Source organism: Cebus imitator, unplaced genomic scaffold (genome assembly GCF_001604975.1).
Source record: "Cebus imitator isolate Cc_AM_T3 unplaced genomic scaffold, Cebus_imitator-1.0 Scaffold511, whole genome shotgun sequence".
Taxonomy (NCBI): Eukaryota; Metazoa; Chordata; class Mammalia; order Primates; family Cebidae; genus Cebus; species Cebus imitator.
In genome coordinates, this window is record NW_016107826.1 from 501,504 (window position 1) to 524,218 (window position 22,715).

A 22,715-nucleotide genomic window follows, 5' to 3' on the forward strand; every position below is an offset into this window, starting at 1 on the left:
CTGGTCTTGAGCTCCTGACCTCGTGATCTGCCTGCCTCAGCCTCCCAAAGTGCTGGGATTACAGGCGTGAGCCACCACACCCAGCCTGTAACATTTTTTAATAGTTGATCTAGGGATTTAGAATTGCTCTCTGCATCCTTATCTTCTCATAGTCTTAGAGTTAATATTGTACAATCTCATGGAAAATTTAAGGGGCTTACATAGTATAATTCCACCAGTATAATATCCTCTTGTCCTTTATGTTATTGTTGTCATATCTTTTACATCCCTATGCATTAAAATCAAACAATATATTTTTATAATTTTTGTGTTTAAGATTCAGTCATACTTTTTAATAAAATAACAGAAGATAACATAGTCTATTTTTACACTCATGTTTGTCATTTCCAGTGCTGGACATTGCTTCTTGTAGATTAAAGTTTTATCATGTCATTTCTTTCAGCCTAAAACACTTCGATCATGCCTTGTGATGTAGATCTGTCTGAAACATATTCTCTCAGATTTTGTTTATCTGAAAATTTCTTGTTTTAAACCTTAATTTTTGTTAAAAGGCATTTTCTCTGGTTGAAATGATATTCTTGGCCAGGCACAGTGGCTCACACCTATAATCCCAGCACTTTGGGAGGCAGTAGCAGAAGGATAACTTGAGCCCAGGAGTTTGAGAGGCAGGAGTTTGAGTGGCAGGAGGATAACTTGAGCTCAAAAGTTTGCTTAGGCAAAATAGTGCAACCCCTTTCTCTACAAAAAATAAAGTACACACCTGTAGTCCCATCTACTCAGGAGGCTGAGATGGGAGGGTTGCTTGAGCCAGGAGTCCAAAGGTGTGTTGAGCCCTGTTTGCATCACTGCACTCCAAGCTGAGTGACAGAGTGAGACCCTGTCTCAGAAAAAAAAAAAAAAAGTATTTCAGTATTTTAAAGTTGTCATTTCATTGTTTTCTGGCCTCTATTGTTTCTGATGAGAAATTAGCTATCATCTCTATCAGTGTTAATCTACATATGGCATATATTTTTTTCCATGTGGTTTTCTTTTTTGTTTATTTTCTAAGACATGATCTTGCTTTGTCACCACAGCTAGAGTGTGGTGGCACAGTCATAGCTCACTGCAGCCTTGATCTCCTGGGCTCAAGCAATCCTCCTGCTTCATCCTCCCAAGCAGCTGGGATTACAGGCATGTATCACGATGCCTGGATAATTTTTTTTTTTTTTTTTTTTTTAGTACAGACAAGGTCTTGCTATGTTACCCAAGCTGCACTCGAACCCCTGAGCTTAAGGGATCCTTTCACTTGGCCTCCCAAAGTGCTGGATTACAAACATTAGCCACCATGTCCAACCTAGTTGTGAATTTTCTTTGCATTTAACCTGTTTAGTATTTGCTGGGCTTCTTTGGTTCTTAAGTTAATGTTTTTTTACCAAATTTGGGATTCAGGAGTATAATTTCTTCAAATATATATATTTTTGCCCTATTCTCTGTTTTTTCTACTCTGGGACTCCAATTACATATAAATTAGGTGACTTTACACTGCTTCACAGGTCACTTATGCTTTGTTTATCTTTTTTCCCAATCTGTTTTTCTTCTATTCTTAGCTTAGGTGATTCCCATTTATCAGTTTGCAAGTTCATGGAGGCTTTCTTTGGTCTTTTATCGGCTGTTATTACGTCCATCCAGTGAATTTTTCTTTCAGATATTATACTTTGTAGTTCAGGAATCACCATTTTGTGTTTTAAGGTTTCAATTTGTCTGTTAAAGTATTATATTTTTATCCCATTATAGCCACTTCCTCAAGTGCTTGAACATGTTTATAATGGTTTCTTTAAAGTCTTTGTTTACTAATTTCAACATTTGAGTTATCTTCAAGTCTGGTTTTTTTTCCCCCTTCTTGACCACAGAGCACATTTTCTTTTTTCTTTGCATACTCATTAAGTTTTTATTATATGTTGGATATTATGAATGATGAGTTGTTCAGTCTCTGGATTCTGTCATATTCTTCTGAAGAGTGTTGGTTTTTATTCTAGAGGGCATCTAGTGGCTGATTACCTTGGCGTTGTTCAGGCTTAGTTTTACATCTTGTTATGATGAGTTTTGCCCTTAATTTTAGGGTAAACCCTGGGACCCAAGACATTAACTTCATTTCTGAGGAATAGCCTTTATGAGTTTCTGTGCAATGCCCAAGGTGTTCATCAAGCCTCTTTAATTTGGAAAGATACCAAGTCTAAACCATCTGTTCTGCGGTGGGCAGCAGCCTAAATATCTGATCATGTTCTTCAGACTTCTAGCTGTAAGCCTTCTGTCAGCTCTTTTGAGTCTTCTCATGCAAACACACTTCAGAATTCAACCAAAAAAATAATAATAATTTATACACAGATTTGGAACTATTCCCATTCATAGTTGGTCCATTTTTGTGAGGAATTTACCTTCCTGATTTCCAGCTGTTCTGACATCCCCAAACTCCATCCTTTGACACCTTAGGCCAATAAAATTTCAGCCTTCTCCTTGGATTCTAGCTAGGCTGCTTATGCAGGAAGGCAGGTTCTCTCAGGTGAAGGGCAACTTCTTTGAAGGGTTTAATCTCTTCCAGTCTCTACCTGCTTTTGGTTGCTTCTCCAATCCTATCATATAGCTGTATTTTATATTTTGTCCAGAGTTTATCATTGTGACCAATGTGAGGGTTAACCAATTGCCAGGATAAGAACCCTCAGTATAGTATCATTTTTAAAATGCATTTGTTTTGAAATATAGTTAACTTTTCCATTAATAAAATAATGTATTTTTAGACAAAAATAATTATAAAGTGAATGTTTATGTGTCAGAAAAAAATGTCTGAAAAGATACGTTCCAATTTGTTATTTCTGAAAAGTAGGATTTATTGGTGATTTCAATTTTTTTTTAACTTAATCTGTTTTCTACTTTTTTCTATAGCAAACTTAGGGAGAACAGTAAAGTCATTTCTTTGTTCTCCTGGGTAAATATTTGTTTGAAATGACTCTTTATAATAGATATGTTTGTGCTTCTTTGCTGCATTTTATATTACAATTTCCACAGGTTAACAATCTAAAATCCTAGTACTCTCCTTGTATGGTAAACAATATTCTTTCTAGCTTTAGGAATAAAGAAATCAGGACAAATTAAAGTTAAATAGCTTATCTAGAACTTCAAGTATATTGATAGAGTAGCCAGAAATAGATCTTAAATTTTAAGTCCCTCAGTTCAGCTGTGTACACTATTTCTAAGCCCTCAGCATCCATGTATGCAGTTAATTCTACATTTTCTAATGGCTGTAGAAGAAAATTATCATAGTTAAATATAAGCCTCAAATACTTTGGAAACTTCACTTTAGTCACTGATTTCAATCTCCCCTCCATCAAATCTTTTACTAGAACTCCTAGCAAGTGGAAAATTTAACTGAGTTTAATTTTACTACAGTTAACGCTCCAAGAAATAATAGCAAAATTGAAGGAAGACATACATTGAGATAGCAGGGAATTTCCTTCTTTCCTGGGTTGTAAGTTTCTTCATAAAATAAAGGATGGGTATTCAATGTAATCATTCAGTGGAGGAGATATGTAAACTTAGTCAAACATATTTTAATCGTATTCTTATGTTTTTACTAATGTAATTTACTTAAAATGTCATAAAACTTAGTGATAAAATTAGTGTTGTCACTCTGAAGTTTCAGATTAAAATAAGTAAATCTTATAAAAGATGCCAAATAAAACTATCTTTTAAAAGCCTATAAAATTAAAATAAGAAGAAATAGTTATTAAATCTTTTTTTTTTTTTTTCTCTGATACAGGGTCTCACTCTGTCACCTAGGCTGGAGTGTGGTCACTTGATCATAGCTCACTGCAGTCTCAGCCTCCTCCTGGACTCAAGCAGTTCTCCCACCTCAGCCTCCTAAATATCTGGGACGACAGATGTGCACCATCACACCTGGTTAATTTTTGTATATTTTGTAGAGATGGGATTTCACCATGTTGCCTAGGCAGGTCTTGAACTGCTGAGCTCAAGTGATCTGCCTACCTCAGCCACCCAAAGTGCTGGGATTACAGGTGTGAGCCACCATCCCTGGCCTCTATTAATCTTAATCGTTTTCAAAATGTGATCCTGGGCAGTGGTTCACGCCCGTAAACTCCAGCCCTTTGGGAGGCCGAGACAGGTGGATCGCTTGAGGTCAGGAATTTGAGACCAGCATGGCCAACATGGCAAAACTCAATCTCTACTAAAAATACAAAAATTAGCCAGGCATGGTTGTGGGTGCCTATAGTCCCAGCTACTAGGGAGGCTAAGGCAGGAGAATCACTTGAACCTCAGAGATGAAGCTTGCAGTGAACTGAGATTGTGCCACTGCACTCCAGCCTGAGTGACAGAGCAAGACTTTGTCGAAAAAAAAAAAAAAAAAAAAAAAAAAAAGAAAAAAAATTTGAAAAAAAAAAAAAAAAAAAAAAAAAAAGTGGGCGTGGTGGCTTATGCCTGTAATCCCAGTACTTTGGGAGGCTGAGGCAGGCGGATCACGAGGTCAGGAGTTCGAGACCAGCCTGGCCAACATGATGAAACCCCATCTCTACTAAAAATACAAAAATTAGTTCAGTGTGGTGGCATGTACCTGTAATCCTAGCTCCTCTGGAGGGTGAGGCAGGAGAATTGTTTGAACCTGGGAGGCAGAGGTTGCAGTGAGCCGAGATCGAACGGTTGCACTCCAGCCTGGGTAACAAAGAAAGACTCTTTATCAGAAAGGAAAAAGAAATGTTATCCGGAACTGGATCCTGTACTAGAAAGTAAAAAGGGCTATAAGGAAAACTAGCAAGATGAACATGTTAATATGTTAATACAAATGGTGGAGTAAAAAATACCATACCAATGTAAAATCTTCTGAATTTGATAACTATACTGTGGTTACATGAGAGAATTTTCTTGCTATTAGGAAGTACATACTAAAGGGCATGATATTTGAAACATTACTATCAAGTACAGAATAATAGTATGTATGTATACACATATATGTGTGTCACAAAGTGAAAAAGTGAGTGATAAACAAATGTGACAAATGTTTTTTTAAAATTGTTGAATCTGAGTAAAGGATATTCAAGAGATAACTGTATTATTCTTGCAACATTTTTGTAAGTTTGAAATTATTTTAAAAATAATATTTGTTTTTAAACTTAATACTTCTGGGTTTGTTTTCTTAGACTATTATGTATTCAGATTTGGTTTTTCCATATCTCAGTTGGAAACATTAGAATCACATCACTATACATGATGTATGACTAAATTTTATGATATTTTTGTTTTCAAAAGAGAACCTTTGGAACTTGAGAGTCTAACCAGAAAAAAATCTTCATGTTTGAATGTATTTGCAAAAATTTGATAATTAAATCATTGTGCTAAACCTAGGTAAGGAGAAATATGGAAAAAATATTGGCTGAAAAGAGCAATTTTATTAAGAATGACATAGTTACAAATTAATTTTAATTCCAACGTGTTTTAAATGAGAATTGTTTATAAAAATATCCACTTAAATTGTGCATGTTTGCCACCATATGTAACAGTGTAATTAAGCATCTGTCTACATTTCTAGGGGTCTTAAATCTGTAGAATCTTGCTCTGGGACCTAAAACTTCAATAGTTAAAAGGTTTCATCAGAGACCCCATTAAAAAAAAACAGAATTATTTTATCTTTTTGGCATGAGAGATTAAATAATACAAGAGTGACTATGGGTATATAAATTAAAGAATATGAAGATTCTTGTGAAAATCTAAAATAGTTTTCACTTGAAATTTTTAATTTACCTTGTCAGATTATTTCAATCTCTTTTAGAGATAATTTTTTAAACTAAAGAACTATTGATACTACATAATGATATATCTTATTTTTCTTACTGATTTCATAAGATTCAAGTATAGAATACTCTTTTTAAATGTGTAATTATGTATTATTATGACAGTCCATGCAGCTGCTCTGAACTGTGCGGTATAGGAAAAAAAAAAAATGATAGTCCATAGTTAGGAATACTAAAACTAACTTTTAATAAAATCCTTTTTTGTAGAATTACTTTCTTATAAGTTCAAATTGCAAGAGACACACCTTTCTGAATAAGTTACATATTTCTTCTGATCATGAAGTTACATATTTCTTCTGATTCTGAAATAAAGTATAAATTATTTTTGATTGTGGAGTATACATAGTGTTTTGTCTTGTATGTATAAAATACAAGTTTAACATTCAAGTGACAGTTGTTCCCCAAAATTTTTAAAACATTCTCTAATAATCATTTTAGATACTACACTTCAGTGTCTTGGGGTTGCATCATCCTATATATATTTTTTCATATTCTATTTTTAACATTTTCTCTATTTCATCTTTAAAGATGAAAAACAAGATTTTTGAAGTTCAGCATATTTCAATGAGACCCACATGCTGCCCTTCATCCTTTGTTTGTTCTTTCATATCAGGAAAGATATGAATTAATATAAAAGTGAAAATGTTGCCTTCTGTGTTAGTCTACAACAAGCTATGTTGGAGAAAATTATTCTCTTTAAAAATACTGAGCTGGAATGATTACACAGAAACCTCATGTTTAGGAAATGACCTATTGATTGGCTATCTAAAGTTAGAAGCATTGACCTTGAGGCTCTTTTTTCCAATAGGTTTCTGTTTGTAGCTTATCTAAGATTGCTATCTTGAGTCAGCCCAGAGCACATACTCATCATATCACACTCAAGACATATTCAAGGTGCTGTTTTGGCAAAAAAGATAATGATATGAATGTAAAGAAAAAAAGAACACAGATTTCTGCATTTACTGCTTCATATCATATCACTGTGGCACAGATCATTGTTTTATTTGTTGACATAGCTACTATGCTAACCTCTGTGTTCTGTGCCCATCTTTAGAAAAATACAACCAGGAAAACTGGATCTTACAACAGATTTTCTTTGTCTCTAAAATATGAAATTAATAAAGGAATAAAGGGAGGAAAGGAAAGCCCTATGGAAATTTAATAGAAACATGCATTAAGTGCTTTATATTGTGTTTTTTCTGGTATACTGGTGACCTCTCAGTAAGAAAATGTTTTCCATTTGAGTCTGTTCTTTTGTTGGACCATCCATATGTTCAAATCTTATCCACTGTTGATTAACAGTGGATAATTGTGAACTTTCTGGGACCCTTTAAGGGTTCAGTCTACAGTTGGGTTGTGTGTGTGTGTGTGTGTGTGTGTGTGTGTGTGTGTGTAAAATATTAATATATGATATAGAGAGTATTTATACTTATTAAAACTTTTGATTGCACCAAAATGACTTCTAAAATTTCACATTGGTATACCAATGTGTTATGTTATTTTCCCACTTTCTATACTAACACAAGCAGTAAATGCAATAGAACTCATTACTTTCAGAAAGAAGTAAGCAATCACACTGTCTTAAACTGAAACCACCAATTGGCTTATATTCTAGTAGCCCTGTGCTGTAGATAAGAGCCTGGGATCTGGACTAAGCTACTTCAACTAATATTTATTGGGACCCTCTTATGTGTCGGTACTGTCACAGTCCATAGGAATAAAGGGTCAACAAAACAAACTTTCTGCCTTCATGACACTTATATTTTTACTTACTAAGAACCATGACCTTTACTATATGACCTCTCTAGACCTCAGTTTCTTCATCAGCAAAATGAGGATAATACTACATATTTTGAAAGATTATTTTCAGGGCACATGAATTACTGTATGAAGGGGCACAGTGCCACACCAGGAATATAGTAAATACTTAATTTTAACTTTCACTTTTATTTATTAATGATGATAATAATTACTAGAAAGACATGTTAAAAATTAAAATCTATTTGCTTAAAATTGAGTTTTAAAAAGCCTTCATATTCTATGGGCTATTCACTTGTAATGTTATATGGCTAGAGTAATACCAAGGCTGATAGTTTTACGTACATACCGTCAAATTTGAGACTCCTGTAATCTATGCATTCATATATAGACATGAACCTATAACTGCTTTTTTGAGAAAATCTTGGCCCTTCCTTCCTACCAGGGACTCCGTACTCTCTTTTTATAGGTTGAGGGGCCTTCTATTTTGGCACATATCCTGGTTAGGCCTCACAATTTCTAGAGTTGATATTAAAGCATTTTGATGTATTCAGAAATAGGAGAAATAATCTGTCATCCAGGTTCTTGCCAGAAAATATAACTTCAAACTTTCTGTTACATAATCCTTTTTGGACAGAAATTAAAATAATAATGATATGATTATCTAAAGAATATTGTCTGTCCATTCCTTTAGATAATGCTTGATTTTACCCCTTTAGCAAGCCAGATTAGCACAGACTATTAAGTCACCTAAAACATGTTATCTTAATGTTCCTCTGAGTTACTTCTCCTGAGTTGCTTTTTAGTGTTGAGTCAAAAGTCTGCACTGGGAACACAACCATAAAAAATAACTGTTCTCTACAGGTGGTTTGCTTTTACCACCTAGATGCAATAAATAATAATCAATTGTGTATCCCTCTTTCCGTTTGTTAGTAGGGGCTAGACATAGTGGCTTATGCTTGTAATTCTAATACTTTAAGAGGCCAAAGCAGGATGATTGCTGGAGGCCAAGAGAGCAAGACCAGCTTGGCAACATAAAATTTCTTGTTCTACAAAAAATATTTTTTTTAAATTAGCTGGGGGCTGGATGCAGTGGCTCACATCTATAATCCCAGCACTTTGGGAGCCCAAGGCAGGCAAATCACTTGAGGCCAGGAGTTGAAGACCAGCCTGGCCAAAATGGGAAAAACCTGTCTCTACGAAAAATACAAAAAATTAGCCAGACATGGTGGGGCATGCCTATAATACCAGCTACTCAGGAGGCTGAGGCAAGAGAATCACTTGAACCAGGAAACAGAGGTTGTAGTAAGCTGAGATCACGCACTGCATTCCAGCCCGAGTGACATAGCAAGACTGTGTCTCAAACAACAACAACAAAAAAATTAGCCGGGGATTGTGGTGGGCTCCTGTAGTCCTAGCTACATGGGGAGCTGAGGCAGGAGGAACACTTGGGCCCAGGAGTTTGAGGTTAAGGTGAGCCATGATAGTGCCACTGCACTCTAGCCTGGGTGACAGAGTGAGACTCTGGCCACCGTACTCCAACAAAAAAAGCCTAGGCAACATAGGGAGACTCTGTCTCTACAAAAAAAAATAAAAATAAAAATCAGCCAGGCAGGGTGGCACATGCCAGTGATCCCAGCTACTCCAGAGGCTGAGGTGGAAAGATGACTTAGACCTGGGCAATGAAGGCTGCAGTGAGCCATGATCGCACCACTGCACTCTAGCCCAAGTGACAGAGCAAGACCCTGTCTCAAAATAATAAATAATCCCCAAAAGGAAGCTGAGAGCCAAATTTTTGTCCATAAACTGGCAAATAAACAAGTTCTTACCACATCTCCAAACAAAGAGTGACTTCATTTATTCTTCGTCCCTTTTTTTTCCTTCTATAATGTATATATAAGTCATCCCACATGCTCTTTTCAATAGAGGGTATGAATAAATAACTATTAAACAAGCAAAGGTAGCTTTTTTACTGTATTCTTAATATGATATTATTAAAATGTTTACTATTAAATCACTGTAAAAGTTTATCATTTCCTATCCCCCTTTGTTAGAATTTTTAAATATTTTTCCTAGTAAATGGGTCATAGCATTTTTTATTATTGTGGTTCCTAAAGTAACTTTGTCTTGATACTATAGGTTTTCCTTCATTTACAACTTCTCTTGAAAAACATTCTGCTGATGGATATAAATTGTTGGCTCAAAAATATTGAAATCTGACCAACTCAAGACATCTTTCAGTAGCCAACATCTTGTTTTTTTTCATGTGCAAATTTACTCTTCCATATTAATCTTATAAGTGGACTCACAGGTGTTTCTCATCAATATGACTTTTTAACTTTTCTCTGTAGAATAGAAATAAAATAATAGATGCCATCCACCTACAGTGATGCCTAAGGGATATATTTGAGATTATTTGGGAAATAATTCCCATCCTTTTCTACTTTAACAAGATCTAAGTAATAATAATTATCACCTGATTTTAAAACACTTGAAAAGCACTTTCATGTCCTCTTTTATTTATTTGTTTATTTATTTTGAGTCAGACTCACTCTGTCACCCAGGCTGGAGTGCAATGGCACGTTCTCGGCTCACTGCACCTCCGCCTCCCAGGTTAAAGTGATTCTCTTGCCTCAGCCTCCTGAGTAGCTGGGATTACAGCCGCACACCACCACGCCTGGCTAGTTTTTGCATTTTTAGTAGAGACAAGCTTTTACCATGTTGGTCAAGCTGGTCTCGAATTTCTGACCTTGTGATCTACCTGTCTCGGCCTCCCAAAGTGCTGGGATTACAGGTATGAGCCACCACCGTGGCATAGCCTCATAATTAAATTTAAAATATTGCTTAGAGCCAGTATACAAAGCAAAGAAATAGGAAATCGTATGTTTTCAACAAATTGTGTAACACATGTGAAATATACTTTACATCCATTACAATATCTCAAACCCCAAGATTGTAAATATTTACAGACCCAGAAGAAAATTTATGATTTTAGCCCATGGGTCATCAGGACAGTGGCAAAAAAAACCCAAAACAAACAAACAAAAAAAAACTATAGGAAAAGCCCAATTAGAGTTTTGAAATGTCTCTTTAGTATTGAGTTCAGTATTCCTATATCCATAGGGTAAGGATTATGATTGTAAACTTTTTTTATTTTTTTTTGAGACAAAGTCTTGTTCTGTCACCTACTCTGGAGTACAGTGGCACAATCTTGGCTCACTGTGACCTCTGCCTCCAAGGTTTAAGCAATTCTCCTGCCTCCGCTTCCCAAGTAGCTGGAATTACAGGCACCCACCACCATGCCCAGCTAATTTTTGTATTTTTAGCAGAGATAGGGTTTCACCATGTTGGCCAGGCTGGTCTCAAACTGCTGACCTCAGATGATCCTCCCACCTTGACCTCCCAAAGTGCTGGGATTACAGGCCTGAGCCACCGCACCCAGCCAATTGTAAACAATTTTCATAACCCCTCCTGGTAATTGTTTAGCCATACCCAGTTCTGTTCATTTTTTTTCATAAATCATCTTAGTGGGACTTTATGTCAGTTTAACTGTACATGAATTCTCTCTATCCTGATACTTTGTTATATTATCCCAGTATTAAGTAGTCAGTCCCATCTTACATGTTTGTTTTTTTCTAAACTAGTCAACAGTAAGAATTTACTGTTTATATAACACATTCATGAATATATTATTTACTTTAAAATCAGTGCATTTTTCTGTTAATGGAAGATGTATTAGTGATGTCAAGTAAATAAGTTCAGGATCCTTTAAGAATTCTTGCCATGTAGAAGGCAGCTGCATTGTGGGATTTAAAAAAAAAAAAAAAAAGACATTCAGAGAAGAAATTCTTTTGGGAGAGAACTGGGAGTAGAATAGCATAGTACCAGACAGAGTGAGAACAACTGTAGACTTGGAGGCTAAATGTAACAAAAATTGTCTCTTTCTACATTATCTTAACTAGGATGAAAAGAAATCATGGTGTTAGGACATAACTAATTCTCCAGAAGCAAATGAATCTGTCATAAAGTGACAGGGAACTTTCATGACCAGTAGTCAGCAACTGAAGGACATTACCTGACAGAGCTAGGTCTTTTGAAGTGCATCATTAAGAAATCAATCAACACAGAAAATATAGTAACTCGATGCCAGTTTTATGGTGTTCATAATAATTTGCTTTATTTTGTTCGTCTCTTTAGTTAATTGTATAAATACATTTGAGGCTACTTTGTTTATAGTTTAAATTTATAATTGGAAGAAATAAATATAAGAATTACAAAGGAAAAAACAAAAGTGAAATCATTCATACATGATATGGTTCTTTATATAGGAAATTCAGAATCCACAGATAATTTTTTAGGATGAAAACATTAATTTAGCAAGGTTGCTGGATACAAAATCAATACACAAAAATCAAATGCATTTCTATATACCAACAACAAGTAGTTAAAATATTTAAAGATCCATTTATAGTAGCACCAACAAATATGCAGTACTGAAAAAAAAAAAAAAGCTAAGAGACGTATGTTCATAGATTTGATCAGTCAACATAATAAAGATGTCAATTTTCCCCAAATTGATATATACATTTAACAGAATCCCTGTCAAAATGCCAGGAAGGATTTTTTTATAGATGTAAAATTTTGAAGTCTCAAAGCCACCCTAACTTCTGACATCAACTGCAAGTTTGGGCATCTCTAAGACCACCTTCAGGTTTGGTAATTTGCCAGCACTCATAGAACTCACTGAAAACTATTGCATTCAGTTACAGCTTACTGCACCGAAAGGATACCGATTAACATCAGCTAAGGAAGTGTCACATAGGGCATTCATTGTTCAGGAAAGTTCCAAGCATGACCTTCCAGTTGTCCTCTCCCAGTTATCATGGACACCTCTGTTTCTTCCAGCAACAATGTTGAGAATACATAGTATTCCAAATCTGGAAAGTTCATTGGAGGCTTGGTATCCAGAGTTTTTATTTGAATTCAGTTACTTTAACATGTTAACCACCCACAGGGCAAACTTTAGTCTCCAAACCCCCTAAAGGTCAGGCTGATGCAACATAGTCCAAAGCGCCAAGTAAATGAAGCCACTCATATCAGGAAGGATATTCCCAGGGCTAAGAGATTACCCCCCAGGAGCTGAGGGCAAAGGCCAGTCCTCTCTTTGGTCAAGGTTAATCCTTGATGGCACAGTGGATATAGACAAAATTATTCTAAATTTCTGTGGAAAGGCAAGTAACTACAGCACCTAACACAATTTTTGAAAAGAAGAATAAAATATGAAAAATCAGTCTACCTAACTTTAAGACTTATACTGGCAAATATGCAGAGATACTGGATTGCTCATAGATTGCTGGAGGGAATATAAAGTGGCACAATGGATCTGGAAACAGTGTGCCAATTTCTTGAAAAACTAAACATGCAACTAACGTACAACCTAGCAACTGCATTCTTGCATTTATCTCAGAGAAATGAAGCAACAGTGTTTATCCCAGAGAAATTAAGATTTATGTTCACACAAAAACCTCCACGTGAATGTTTAGCAGCTTTAGTTATAATAGCCAAAAACAAAAACAAAAAAAAAAAGCTGTAAACTACCCAAATGTCCAAATGTCCTTCAACAGGGGAATGGTTATGGTTAAACAAACTGTGATATATACCATGGAATACTACTCAAGAATAAAAAGAAGGCCAGGCATGGTGCCTCACGCCTGTAATCCAAGCACTTTGGAGGCCAAAGCGGGTGGATCACATGAGGTCAGGAGTTCAAGACCAGCCTGACCAANAAGAAGAAGAAGAAGAAGAAAAAGAAACAAACTGTTGACACAGAACAACCTAGATAAATCATCATAGAATTAAGCTGGATTAAAAAAAGTCAATTCCAAAAGGTTACATGGTATATGATTTCATTTATACAGCATTCTTAAAAATTACAAAACTGTAGAAATGGAAAAAAGATTAGTGGTTGCCCAGGGTTAAGGAGGGGAGTTGGAGGAAGGAAGTGGGGGTGGCTATAAAATGGCAGTATATGACAAATCTTTATGGTGATGGAAATGTTCTGTATCTTCACTGACATTGTCAATATCACAATTGTCATATTGTACTGTGGCTTCACAAGATGTTACCATTGGGAAAATGATAAAAGTAACACAATACCTCTCAGTTATTTCATAAAACTGCATATGAATCTACATTATCTCAAAAAGTATAATCATAAATAGATGAATTAATGAATAAATGAGTCTAATATATGAAGTGCAAATCCTCTATGAACAAAATGATAAAACTTTATTAAAGGCATTAAAGAAGACCTAAATAAATGGCAAGATATATCATGTGTTGATTGGAAAACTCAGTGTCTTAGTCCATTCAGGCTGCTATAACAGACTGTGATAGACTGGGTGGCTTGTAAACAACAGAAATTTATTTCCTGGCCCGGCCCGGTGGCTCATGCCTGTAATCTCAGCACTTTGGGAGGCCGAGGCTGGCGGATCACGAAGTCAAGAGTTCAAGACCAGCCTGGCCAACATGGTGAAACCCCATCTCTACTAAAAATACAAAAATTGGCTGAGCATGGTGGCGAGTGCCTGTAATCCCAGCTACTCGGGAGGCTGAGACAGGAGAATTGCTTGTACGGGGACCCGGGAGGCGGAGGTTGCAGTGAGCTGAGATTGTGCCACTGCGCTCCAACCTGGGCTACAGAGGGAGACTCTCTTAAAAAAAAAAAAAAGAAAAAATTATTTCCTACAGTTCTGAAGGCTGGGAAGTCTCAGACCAAGGTACCAGCAGATTCAGTGTCTGATGAAGGCCTGCTTTCTTTTTCATAGACAGCAATCTTTTCACTGTGTCTTCACAGGGAAGAAGGAGAGTGAAGGAGATCTCTGGGGTGACTTTTATAAGGGCACAATTCCATTCATGAGGTTTCCACCCTCATAACTTAATCACCTTCCAAAAGCCCCTTCTCTAAATACCACCACATTAGAGATTCAGTTTCAACATATGAATTTTGAGGGGAAACAAACATTCAGTCTATAGCACACAGTATTTTAAATATATCGATTATCCCCAAATTGGTCTATGGTCTTTGGAACAATTCCAAATCATTAAGTGACTGGGTAATCTGTACCACCTATTTCCTTCTCTTTCTAGTGGCTACAAACCAAGATTTGTGCTTTTGAAAGTCTGTCAAAGCAATAAAAAATTATGCTGTGGATACAGAGGTTCATATAATAATTTATCCATGTATTCAGAACACCAGTAGCTTTGTACATTCACAAGTTTTTACTGCCATTATCTTCTGTAGGCCCCACTTCTTTAACTTCAAAATGGGAATCATCATCAAATAGCACAAAAACCAAGTTTCTAAGTTTTTCGTAACATGTGTAAGCATAATTTTTATGGTTAATTCTGTTTATGAAACCTATTCATACAACAAACATTTATAAAGCTTCAACTGTGATTTCTAGGATAAATAATTTGGGGGCCTTCTCCTCAAATAATTTGGAGATAAAACAAAGTATTTCTCATACATTAAATGACTAGTAAAGCACAGCAAGTACACGTTAAGTTAGTATAAACTAGCCTGACACAGTGGTCAGACTTGTAATCCCAGCACTTTGAGAGACTGAGGTGGGTGGATCACCTGAGGTCAGGAGCTGGAGACCAGCCTAGCCTACATGGCAAAACCCCGTCTCTGCTAAAAATACAAAATTAGCTGGGCATGGTGGTGCATGCCTGTAATCCCAGCCACTCGGGAGGTTGATACAGGGGAATCACTTGAACCTGGGAGGTGGAGGTTGCAGTGAGCTGAGATCGAGCTATTGCACTCCAGCCTGGGCAACAAGAGCAAAACTCCATCTCACAAGAAAAAAAAGAAAAGAAAATGACAAAGAAAAACTGAAAAAGTAGGGTTTTTGCCCCGTTTAACTTTAGCCTATCATAACCTCTCTGGACTTTAGATTCCTTATCTGTGAAATGAAACTTCAGTATTATTATTGAAATGAAATTTTATTTAGAATCTCATCTTTACTGTTTTATATTTGATATATTTCCATCTGCATTCAAAGTTGGGCCAAGTCAACTACATCTTGGGTATATAAGCTCATGAACAGTTAAAGTTTGACCTTCTGTGAGTTCTCAGTGCTGACACTAAAACTGTTTGATGCTAGTAAAATGTATTTACTAATAAGCGCAACATTTTAGCTAAAGAGATCTGGAAGATACTTTGAGTATTTGTCAGTGTTTATCAACTAGTTGTTAATGGACTATGGCTACCTGAGTCAACCTCATCAGTTTGTTGGAGAAGGCAAGAAATATATTCTACTTTTTTCAGCATTAATTATGGAGTATTCAACTGTCATTATATTTCCATTTTAGAGGAATTTCTTTCTTAACTCTGAGAGCTAGCATACACTTAAATATAAGGTAGATTTGCAACCAATCATGGTGTGTCATGCCTGTAATCCCAGCACTGTGGGAGGCCAAGATGGGCAGATCACTTGAGCCCAGGAGTTCAAGACCAGCCTGGGCAACATGGCAAATCCCATCTCTACAATCATACTACATGGGAGGCTGAGGTGGGAGGATTTCTTGAGCCTTGGAGGCAGAGGCTGCAGTGAGCCGTGATTGTGCCACTATACTCCAGCCTGGGTGACAGAGCAATACCCTGTCTCAGATATATATAGACAGGGTAGATTTATCAGCCTGTGTTGAAGATAAGTCTGACCCCTGCCTTCAAAAAACGTTATTATAGTAATCTCATCTCTGATTGGACTCAAAAGAATCACAGGTATCTATTCCTTGAGATTTACCTTTAGCAGTGTGGGCCTGGGCATTGCTTTATAATTTTAAAGACACATAAGCTAATACAGAAACGTAAGACAGAGTATGTTGAGTAAAGATGTTTAGTAAAGGGAGCGGTATTAAGAATTTGAAAAGTCTTAAGGAATGTCCATTGAACTGGGCCTGACAGGTTAGGGGATATTTATACAAGGAGACTTGAGGTTATGACAAACCTAGAAAAGGAGGCTGGAGCCAGAGACTAGAAGGCCTTGAAACTAATTAAGGAATTTCTACCTAATTTTATATAATGAGGAACCATTGGATATTTTGAAGCATGGGAAGAGGTATGTGACACAAGTGATACCTTAGAATTTTTCATATGGTAGCAGGGCACAAAATCATACTACATGGGAGAAAGGGGAAAGACGGCAAATAAAATCAGTTAGGAGGGATTTCTGAACTCTAAATGATCTACCATTAAATCTAGATCACTCTAGATTGCACAGGGAATGGAAAAGAAGAACAAACTTTCATGAGGTTTAATTGTCAGAATTTATTAACTGATTGGATCAGGAGGCAGCGAACAAGAGAGAGAAAAATAAAAGATGACTCAGGCTGTCAGGTAGAGTAGATAAGAGAATATTGTGACCATTTGTAGAAATTAAGAACTTCAGTAGAAGAGCCTGCCTGGAGAGTAAACCCACCAGTTACCTCTGGACTGATTGCAGAAATGGCATACTATGACAGTGTATTCCCCATCCCAATGCCTTACCACCACACACAACAGTCCTTCTAAGGGCTGAGAAACTAGAAACATCAGAGTATATGACAGAAGCAGAATTGTTAGCAAAATATTATTTCTAGTTCAACTCCATTTTTTAATTTACTACTTTCAAATACTGTTTTACTGGGGCCTCTTTCAACTCCTGCTGCATATTACTATTAGTACAAGATTGATTTTATTCCTTATATGTGAATTAGCAGTAACTGAATTTTTGTACTCTGAACTGTGTAAAAGAGAGTCCCAGAGAATGCTCTAGAGGCAGGATGAATTGGTAAATGCAGTCAGGAAGGGTTACATTCATCCTTCTGACTCTCCATAACCCATTCTCCACCTACCAGCCAGTGTACTCTTAAAATGCTAGTTCATTTATATTTCTTCTCTGCTTAAAACCCTGTAAACAGATCTCCCAATAAACTTGGAATAAAAAAAACCCTTCACTATGACTTGCAAGATTTCACATGGCCTGGAGGCTGCCCATCTCTCTGAGTCATCTTACACCACTTTCCCCTCACCCACCATGATTCAGTCATGCTAACCTTTGAGTTCCTCAATGACAACCTCTTTCCTTCTAGAGCCCCTGCACTTGTTCTTCCACAACTCTGCCTAAAGCACTCTGCCCACAGACTTTCACCTGCCTCTTTGTTGCCATTCAGGTCTCAGGTCAAAAGTGTTCTTCACCCAATTGAAACTGATGGCCTTCTTTCTCCTTCCCACCTCATCTCCCGCTTCATTCTCTTCACATCCCCTATTAGGTTTTCTTCTTAGTAGTTCTAACTCTCTGAAGTTAGCATATTCATTGGTTTATTTTTTATTTGTTGTTATTTTCCACTAGCAAGCGTGCAGAGCCCTTATATTCCTTCTTACCACTGCATCCCCAACACCGAGAAACAGTGTCTGGCATACAATGAATGCATGTACAAACTAATCACAGGAGTTCTGAGAAAACTCTCTCCACACACAATATATCCTTTATAATAAAATTCACAATTGAGAAAGGAGGATGGCCACAGAAGATTTGGATATTTGAACTAGTAAATTCACATTTGTTTTGTTTTGTTCTGAAATAAATGCAATTCATTCTCTGTCTCATTTTTCCCTGCCCTAGCTTTTCTCTCTCTGTCTCTCTCTCTCTCCCTCTCTCTGTCTCTCTCTCGTCTCAAAGTGGCAGCCATAGGTAACCAGTTAAGCAGAAAGGGCGTAAGCTGGGAGGAGAAGCCTGACAACATATCTGTAGAGTTGTACCAGCCCTTTTCAACAGTGTTATTTTACAGTGAAAGAACTTGGGACTCAGTAAAGCTCTTTGCTAAGTGTGTGGAATATTAGAATCAGAAACTTGTTCTTAGGGAAATAAGTACTTTGTGATTCTTTGCATTCCCTTGTTTACTTCTATGCGAATTTACAATCCTTTAGTAAAGTTATTTTTGAAAATGACAAAGGAAAACTGGAAAGGGGGGCTTTTGTCCACACTTGAGCTGAAGTTTTAATGGGAAACAATGTAACCCTGGAGGCAAAACTTTATGGCAACAGAGAGAGTAGTAGCATCTGCAATAAGACAAGAGTTAAAACCAAATAAAACTTTTTTTTTTTTTTTAACAGAGTGTCGCTCTGTCACCAGGACGGAGTGCAATGGTGCGATCTCAGCTCACTGCAACCTCCACCTCCTGGGTTTGAGCGATTCTCCTGCCTCTACTTCCCGAGTAGCTGGGACTATAGGCGCATGCCACCACACCTGGCTAATTTTTTGTATTTTTGGTAGAGACGGGGTTTCACCGTGTTAGCCAGAATGGTCTCCATCTCCTGACCTCATGATCTGCCAGCCTCGGCCTCCCAAAGTGCTGGGATTACAGGCGTGAGCCACCGCACCTGGCCCAAATAAAACATTTCTGTAACAGCTGTCTAGATTTTATAGGCAATTGAAGTAATAAAAATTCATCCATTTTTTATTGTCTAGGAGAAGGTTGATTAGAGAAACCAAACAAGGTTCAAAGTCAGAGACCCACAGCAAGGCAGGCTATCTACCGCACCTCAAGAATAAAGTATGGCCTCGTGTGGTGGTTCACACCTGTAATCTCAGCATTTTAGGAAGTCGAGGCAGGTGGATCACCTGAGACCAGCCTGGCCAACATGGAGAAACGTTGTCTCTACTAAAAATACAAAAATTAGCCAGGCATGGTGGTGCACACCTATAGTCCCCACTGCTTGGGAGGCTGAGGCACGAGGATTGCTTGGACCTCGGAGGTCGAGGCTGCAGTGAGCTCAGATCATGCCATTGCACTCCAGGCTGGGTGACAAAGTAAGACTCTGTCTTAAAAAACAAAAAAAAAGCCTGCCTCCCCGACAGCGCCTCAACCCAGCAAGAGAAAGTGCAAGCTGGACGTGGAGGAGGCGCATGCTGCCAGCACAGAGGCAAAAGAGGCAGGTGTTGGAAACGGTACCTGTGCTCCCTGTCCGCTTACCATTCTCTGTCTTCAGAGCGCAGAAAGTGCTGAGGGAGTCAGCACGGGACAAAATCATTTTCCTACAAGGAAAAGTGAATGAGGCCTCTGGAGATGGGGTTGGAGAGGATGCCGTTGTGATCCTGGAGAGGTCGACATTTCAGGTGGGACAGGTGGCTCAGCTCCTGACAGGCAGCCCTGAGCTCCAGTTGCAGTTCTCCAACGATATCTACAGCACCTATCACTTGTTCCCTCCAAGACAATAGAGTGATGTGAAGATGATGTGGTTTACCCTACCACAGAGAAACACCTGCAGAAGTACCTGCGCCAGGACCCCCACCTGATCCAAGAGACAGGAGATGACTACAGAAACATTACTTTACCCCACCTGGAGTCCCAGAGCCACAGCATCCAGTGAGTGTATAACATTCTCGACAAGAAGGCTGAAGTGAACCGGATTGTTTTTGAGAACCCAGATTCCTGTGACAGGTTTGTCCTCATTCCTGACCTCAAGTGGAACCAACAGCAGCTCAACGACCTGTACTTGATCACCATCTGTCATCACCCGGGCATCAGATCCCTACGCGACCTCACTCCGGAGCACCTGCTGCTGCTCAGGAACATCCTCCACCAGGGGCAGGAAGCCATCGTGCAGCGCTACCAGATGACGGGAGACCATCTGCGAGTATACCTGCCCTACCTGCCCTCCTACTACCGCCTGCATGTGCACTTCACCGCTCCGGGCTTCAAGGCCCCGGCTCAGTGCACTTCACCGCCCTGGGCTTCGAGGCCCCGGCTCAGGTATGGAGCGAGCACACCTGCTGGCCGAAGTGATTAAGAACCTGGAGTGTGATCCCAAGCGCTACCAGCAGCACACACTCGCCTTCACCCTCAGGGCTGATGACCCCATGCTCAATCTCCTGCAGGAGGCTCAACAAAGCTGAAGCCCATCGATGATAGACTGGACAGGGAAAACGTGGCACATATACACCATGAAATACTCTGCAGCCATCGATGATAATTCACTTATCTCCAAGTGAATTTTCCAAAAATGTGTTTTGTACCAGCTTATTCCTAGTGAATAAAGCAGTGCGCTCAAAAAAAGAAAAAGAAAAGGACTAAGTTTACTTCCCAAAGTGTGTCCCTGGGCTCAAATGATTCTCCCACCTCAGCCTCCAAGTAGCTGGGACTACAGGTGCATGCCACCACACCTGGCTATTTTTGTATTTTTGGTAGAGAGGACATTTTGCCATGTTCACCAGGCTGGCCTCCAACTCCAGAGTTCAGGAGATTCATCCCACCTCAGCCTCTCAAAGCCAGGCCCTGCACCTGGCTTCCCTGAGTCTTTTTTTTAAATATATATATATATTTTTAAATTTCATTTTAGGTTTTGGGGTACATGTGAAGAACATGTAAGATTGTTGCATGGTACACACATGGCAGTGTGGTTTGCTGCCTTCCTCTCCATCACCTATATCTGGCATTTCTGTTCATGTTGTCCCTCCCCAACCCCACACCCTCCACTATCCCTCCACAAGTTCCGCCCCCCCGACAGACCCTAGTGTGTGATGCTCCCCTCCCTGTGTCCTCGTTGTTCAACACCCCACCTATGAGTGAGAACATGTGGTGTTTGATTTTCTGTTCTTGTGTCAGTTTGCTGAGAATGATGGTTTCCACATCCATGTCCCTACAAAGGACATGAACTCATCATTTATAATGGCAGCAGAGTATTCCATGGTGTCTATGTGCCACATTTTCCCTGTCCAGTCTACCATCAATGAGCATGTTATTTCTTGTCTTCTGCTAGCTTTTGAGCTTTTTAAATCTTGCTCATGTAGCTCTTTCAATTTTGATGATAGGGTGTTGATTTTATATATTTCCTTGCTTCTCATGTGGGCATTTATTGCTATAAATTTTCCTCTAGACACTTCTTTAAAGGTGTCCCATAGACTCTGGTATGTTTTTTCTTCATTCTCGGTGGTTTTGAAGAATATCTTTATTTCTGTCTTCATTTCACTGTTTATCCAGTCAATATTCAGGAGCCAGTTATTCAGTTTCCATGAAGTTGTGCAGTTCTGAGTGAGTTTCTTAATCCTGAGTTTTAATTTGATTGCACTGTGATCTGAGAGACTGTTCGTTATGATTTCCATTCTTTTGCAATTGCTGATGAGTGATTTACTTCCAATTATGTGGTTGATTTTAGAGTAAGAGCAATGTGTTGCCAAGAAGAATGTATAGTCTGTGGATTTGGGGTGGAGAGTTCTGTAGATGTCTATTAGGTTTGCTTGGTCCACATCTGAGTTCAAGTCCTGGATATCCATGTTAATTTTCTGTCTCATTGATCTAATATTGACAGTGGTGTGTTAAAGTCTCCCACTATTATTGTATGGGAGTCTGAGTCTCTTTGTAGGTCATTAAGAACTTGCCTTATGTATCTGGGTACTCCTATATTGGGTGCATATATATTTAGGATCATTAGCTCTTCTTGTTGCATTGATCCTTTTGCCACTATGTCATGCCATTCTTTGTCTCTTTTGATCTTTGCTGGTTTAAAGTGTATTTTATCAGAGACTAGGATTGCAACTCCTGCTTCTTTTTTTTTTTTTCTCTCTCCATTTGCTTGGTAAATCTTCCTCCATCCTTTTATTTTGAGTTTATGTGTGTCCTCACACATGAGATGGGCTTCTTGAATACAGCACACTGATGGGTTTTTACTTTTTATCCAATTTTCCAGTCTGTGTCTTTTGATTGGGGCATTTAGCCCATTTACATTTAAGGTTACTATTGTTATGTGTGAATTTGATCCTGCTGTTTTGATGCTAGCTGGTTGTTTTGCCTGTTGGTTGACGCAGTTTCTTCATTGTGTCGATGGTCTTTACTATTTGGTACATTTTTGGAGTGGCTGGCACTAGTTGTTTCTTTCTGTGTTTAGAGCTTCTTTTAGGAGCTCTTGTAAGGCAGGCCTGGTGGTGATGATTGCTTGTTCATAAAGGATTTTATTTCTCCTTCACTTATTAATCTTAGTTTGGCTGGATATGAAATTCTAGGTTGGTAGTTCTTTTCTTTAAGGATGTTGAATATTGGCCCCCACTCTCTTCTGGCTTGTAGGGTTTCTGCTGA

General features: G+C 38.1%; 1 protein-coding gene and 1 pseudogene across 9 annotated transcripts in view; both read left to right on the top strand.

Annotated features, from left to right (window-relative positions):
- Positions 1–22,715, top strand: part of FAM172A (family with sequence similarity 172 member A) — a 508,558-nt gene that overhangs the window by 470,903 nt on the left and 14,940 nt on the right. The gene's annotated exons all lie outside the window — the stretch shown is intronic.
- On the top strand, positions 19,480–20,932 carry LOC108292875 (annotated as a pseudogene).